The sequence below is a fragment of the Herpailurus yagouaroundi genome, unplaced genomic scaffold (assembly GCF_014898765.1).
Source record: "Herpailurus yagouaroundi ecotype Mexico unplaced genomic scaffold, PumYag 248, whole genome shotgun sequence".
NCBI classification, from domain to species: Eukaryota; Metazoa; Chordata; class Mammalia; order Carnivora; family Felidae; genus Herpailurus; species Herpailurus yagouaroundi.
Genome location: NW_024412465.1, coordinates 6,205,405 through 6,211,412, shown reverse-complemented (window position 1 = coordinate 6,211,412; position 6,008 = coordinate 6,205,405).

The following is a 6,008-nucleotide window of genomic DNA, read 5'->3' as shown; positions in this document are numbered from 1 at the left end:
ATCCATCCACCCATTCAACCATCCATCCACCCACTCATCCATCCATCGATCCCCTTAGCCATCCATCCACTGATGCTTCATCACAGCATTTACACTCTGGAAGATGATGAGCTACAAATGCATAAGACGCAGGCTGATATATGAACTCTTACATCTCACTGAGAAGTTACTGGCAACTTTCAAGATGTCCTCATTAGACTGACACGGCAACGTTTTGTGTTTGAAAGCCATTTTTCACCTGTCTCTCCTTGCAGGGAGCCTTCTGGGGTTGCTCAGGTCCTGCCTCGCGAGCCTGGAGTGGAATCTGCTGGGTTGAGCAGTTGGTTTGAGGTTTTACCTTCCCGGCCGTTTACACAGTAGGTGGCTTGTGTTTTCGTGGGTTTTGGACCAAACTGTACTCCAGCACCTGGGATTAGGAATCATGCTTCCTGCTTGGCATATTGACCCAAGGCTCTGTCTTCTCTCCTGTGAACACACACACACACACACACACACATCTCAGAAAATGTTGTAAATTGTTCATGTGGCACATCAGGAGATTCAAATTCTGACACTTGGATATAACAGCTCGCACCGAAAGTGAAGGGAATAGCGTTTTGTGCTTATGTCTTTATTTGCATCTTACAACGAGCTTGGAAGGCTTGCTTCCTGACTGTCATGAAGGAAGGACATGAACGTGTCTATGCAAAAACGTGTATGCCTCCTTGCACGTCTTTACACGCACCTGTGCACACGTTGACATATGGATACGCGTCTCCACGTATTTCTATTTACAGACGTGTCCATACACACGTATGTTCATGTACATGTATTGAGCGTGTGTAGATGCACACATCTGTATGTGTACATGGCTGTGTAGGTGTGTGTTTCCACATTCACTGTTTACATGCCTACGCCTCTGCACACGCATCTGCATAGGCACACATTTATTTACATGCATTTACGTCGTTATAAGCGTGAGCTCTCTGTAATAAAAAAAAATTATTTTAGAGAGACAGAGAGTGCCAGTGGGGGAGAGGGGCACAGACACAGGGAGACCAGGCTCCAGGCTGAGCACACAGCCCGACACAGGGCTCGGTGCCATGACTCTGGGATCATGACGTGAGCTGAAATCAAGAGGACACATTGTCTTAACAGTTCATTCGGGGCAGTGCCCCTGGGTCCGTGGGGTCCAGTCTCCGGGTCCGTGTGTGGCCTCCTCCTGCGTGCTAAGGGGTGCTGAGCACAGCCCCCGAGGGCGGCCCTTGTGTCTGTTCCAGCTGACCAGCTCCCGACTGAGCCCAGTGTCTGCTGTTTCACGAATGAGTCCGGGTACAGGGTGTGGAAGCTGGCTCCGGCATTTACGTGACGCAAGTCAACGGATTTCTCGCACGCTGTGTTTTTGTGATCGCCCCATCACTTGTTTCTTGGATGCGTAACTTAGTCTGTGGGCCGGGATCACGGCCATCTCTTTTCCTTCCTACCCCAGGGGCTTGGGATTCAGGAGAAGGGGGCCCTTCACGTAGGAATCTTCCTGCGGAGGACGTTTGGGATCCCTGTGAAATTGGTGATCAGCACCTCTGCAGGCAACGGGAAACGAACTTCTCTCACGGATCAGATGCTTGAGGCGCCTTGAGGTCCCTGTCTCCTCCCGGAAAGGGCAGTCTGCCTGGCGGTGGCCGGGGTAATTTTCGGGGCATGTACACGTGGCCTGAGACGAAATGGTTTTATTTATTTATTTATTTATTTATTTTTTTAACGTTTATTTATTTTTGAGACAGAGACAGAGTGTGAACGGGGGAGGGGCAGAGAGAGAGGGAGACACAGAATCGGAAGAGGGTCCAGGCTCTGAGCCATCAGCCCAGAGCCCGACGCGGGGCTCGAACTCACGGACCGCGAGATCGTGACCTGAGCTGAAGTCGGACGCTTAACCGACTGCGCCACCCAGGCGCCCCGAGGAAGTGATTTTAAATTATGTGACGGGTTGGGGCACCTGGGTGGCTCGGTCAGTTAAGCTCAGGTCATGATCTCTCGGTTTGTGAGTTCGAGCCCCGCGTCAGTCTCGGGGGCTGACAGCTCGGAGCCTAGAGCCTGCTTCCGATTCTGTGTCTCCCTCTCTCTCTGCCCCTCCCCTGCTCGCACTCTGTGTCTCTCTCTTTCAAAAATAAACATTAAAAAAGTTAAATGATGTTGGGATGAGCCCTGGTGTTGTAGGGAAACCAATTTGACAATAAATTATATTAAAAAAGTTAAATGACGTTGCGGAGGTGAAATTCACGTAGCTTACAATGAACCCCTGAAAGTGAACACTTCACGGGGCGTTTAGCACAAGCACTGTGTTGTGCAGTCACCACGTCTGTCTGCTTCTAGACCGTTCTCATCCTCCCCAAGGAAGCCCCGTTAGCCGTCACTCTGATCTCCTGCATCGACCCGGGGCGACCAGCAGTCTGCTTTCTGTGTCCCTGGGCTCGTCTGTCCTCACCTCTCATATCCGGGGGACCACAGACGATGTGACCTCCTGGGTCTGCTTGATTTCGGCTCAGGTCGTGATCTCACGGTTCCTGAGTTCAACCCCTGCATCAGGCTCTGTGCTGACAGCTCAGAGCCCGGAGCCTGCTTCGGATTCTGTGTCTCCCTCTCTCTCTGCCCCTCCCCTATTTGTGCTGTCTCTCTGTGCCTCAAAATAAATAAAATAAACATTAAATATATATGTATATTAAAATGTACGTGTTGGGGCGCCTGGGTGGCGCAGTCGGTTAAGCGTCCGACTTCAGCCAGGTCATGATCTCGCGGTCCGTGAGTTCGAGCCCCGCGTCAGGCTCTGGGCTGATGGCTCAGAGCCTGGAGCCTGTTTCTGATTCTGTGTCTCCCTCTCTCTCTGCCCCTCCCGCATTCATGCTCTGTCTCTCTCTGTCCCAAAAATAAATAAATGTTGAAAAAAAAATTTTAATAAAATAAATAAATAAATAAAAATAATAAAATGTATGTGTTTGGATATAAAAACGAGCCTGCTTCAACAGAAGTGTTGTCAGTAATAATTCAGGTACAACTAGCAGGTACCCACAGCCCTAAAGGTGTCAAATGAACAAAATGGGAGAAATTCGGGTACTCACGCCTCAGAGCAAACGAACGTGAGCCCGAGAACGCTTCTGTTCGGCATTATGCAGACTTTACCGGAGGCTCAGAGAACCCCACGCTCCCCAGAGCCATCGCCGTGAACCCAGCTGAACCCTTACGCCCCGTTCACGATGGTGACCACCCACGCCCTATCCTCTATGGCTCGTGGCTTCCGTAAGCAGCCAGGAAGGGCTGGCTAGCATTTCAGTTTTGAATTTTTGTGCCCCCAATGCGTACACTTCAGATTTCTTTCTTGCTTGCCCGTGATGGTTGAGTTTATGTGTCCACTCGGCCGGGCTGGGGTACACACATATGTGGTCAGCCGTGATTTTCGGTGTTTCTGTAATGTGATCGTTCAGATGGGAGTCACATCGCAATCGATCCATGTCGAGTCGAGTGGACCGCCTCCATGATGTGGGTGGGCCTTGTCTAATCAGTTGAAGGCCTTAAGCAAGGGGGAGTCCTGTGTCCGCTCCGTCCTCAGACTCCAGCTCTGGCACCGACCGTTCCCTGGGTCTCGCCTGCCTGCTGAGCCTCTGGAATTGGGGCTCGTACCCTCCACGATCACAGGAGCCAGTTCCTCAAAGTAGATTTCCGTTTGTATAAGGGCATCCCCAGCGCCTTTGCTTCCGTTCCTCTGGAACAGCCTGATGAGCGCCTCCCCCCTGCCTCACAGCTGAGCCCACGTGGCGTCCCGTGGGGGGATGTGCCAGCCTGCGAGTAACAGCCAGGTGGGAGAGGCACAGAGAGATGAGAGGAACTGTCCGCCTGGGACCCACTGTGGAGGGAATTTTGTGTTTCGTTCACACTCTGCCCGAATGCAAATCCACGATCCGGAATCGAGACCATCTTGCTTCTCAAAGCCAGCGAACGGCGCATGTTCATTCCCGGCAAGATGAGATGAGCCAACGCTCACCGGGACGTTGGGGCTTGATCACCGTGGAGGACGAAGCCGCGTCTGGCGAGGGGTCCAGCTCAGGCCTGCTCTGCACCCGGCTCAGCTGACAGCTTGGAGTCTGTGAAGCCTGTAGGAGGCGCTGTGTATACGTCCGTGATGCAACGGCAGCCCGGTCTGGAAACTCGTGGTGCCTCCTGGGGGGGCCCCGGGAGCGTCAACACGGAGTCACGACGGAGGCCGAGGGTGTTTTCGTGCCTCCGTGGTCACCAGGACGGTGAACACGGCACATGTGATGTTTAGGGAGAGCGGGAGGGAGCCCGTTGATGCACCTGCGTGGCGGCGTATCGTTACTCCCCGCTCTGTTGTATTCCTGCTTGTGGCTAACTTCTCGGGGTGCCCGATGGATCGCTTCAGCGACCGTGGGAGTGCACGGGTGCGGATACGGTCCTCCTGGGTGCACGATCCCTGCCTGTGGCCGGAGCAGGCGAAGAAACTGAGCCCTGCCTGACGCTTCTCTCCCCTCGTGCTTTGCGTTCGGTCCTTGCGAACCTGAGGAAGTATTGTCACTCCTTGTTACGTGCACGTCAACGGACGAGAATTGATGGGGCTTTCTACCTAATGCTGTTATCCGAACCGGGTTTGTTTATTTAATGAACAAAACGTCACATCCCATATCCCTTCTCCTGACGTCTCAGCCCCTGGCATCTGCTGGTGGCACATTTCCTGGAACGGGGGTGCTGGATTCGCTGAGTTAATTTGCTTGGGGTCCAAAAGTAAACGCGATGCAGGCGTCTCCTCAGACTGAATACATTGTCTCAATTTGTTCTTCCTTTCGTTTCGCGTCCTCAGTTTGTTTTTCGTTTCGTTTGGTAGGAAAGCAGATGTCCCGAGGGCCCCCCACCCCCACCCCCTGCATCTCGGGACGGACGCGGGGCTCCGGGCAGGACCCGCTGGGACCCGCCGGTGCAGTTCACCTTGGTGCGAGACGAAAAGCCGTCCTCACAGATGGGAGAACGAGATACGTATGAGGCTGCAGCAGGGCCAGAGCTGGCCGTCTCGTGCCGCGCCGGTCTCGGGGCCGAGGACAGTAGCCAGGGCCGGAAACTCGCTTTGCGGAAGGGACAGCGTGTCCCTTACACATCTGTGCGGCCCAGAGCCCCTTGGGAGTGACCGAGTGGGGCACACGGCTGGACCCGTGGAGCCACGGGGTGGCAGCGAGCCTGTGGGGGCCTCGCGCGCTTCTGGGGGTGATGCACGCGGCCCCGGGCGGCCTTGTCCGCGCGAGCCCCGTCACCGGCCCCTCTGACCGGGTCATCTTGGATCCGGTGCTAGGGAAGGCGCCTGGGAGGGGGGCGTCGGCCGGGTGGGTTTTGGCAGGCCCTGGCACAGGTGTGGGGAACCCAGGTCCGACCCGCAACCCCCCGTTGGGGCCTGGATGGTGCGTTCCGCCCGGCGAGGGAGACCGGGCCGACGTTCGCGGGCTGCAAACAGGAAACACGAGCTGTGTCCCTGCTGTATGTGACAGAGCTGGGCTCTGAGACGTGTGCTGTAAGACCCAGTTGCGAGAGTGTCTGGCAATTAAAAATAATTGGGAGCCGGTTTCGCTCAGGTCTTCCAAGAATGCCAGCTAGCACATAACGATGTTTCATTAGACATGCGGAAAGCTGTGAGCTCCAAATGACACTGGCAATTAAGGAGGATCATACAGGGGAAAAGAGACAAACATTAAAAACACCGCGGCTGAGATTAGCATCGGATTTAATGGCCACTTCATTAACTAATTGATTTCTTATTAGTTACAGGGAGAGGCCCGGTTAGAGGCTCGGCACACGTAATTAGCGGCATTTACACAATTAGCAACTTGCTCATTTCGCAACTAAACATTCTTGCAATCGACTGTAACAGTGTAGCTCTGGGCCATGGGAATCGCTTTATTTTTCGTGCTAATATTGGCTTAACCTTCGAATCAAAAATTCTCTCCACCACCGCCCCCCTTCCCCCCCCCCCCCCCCCG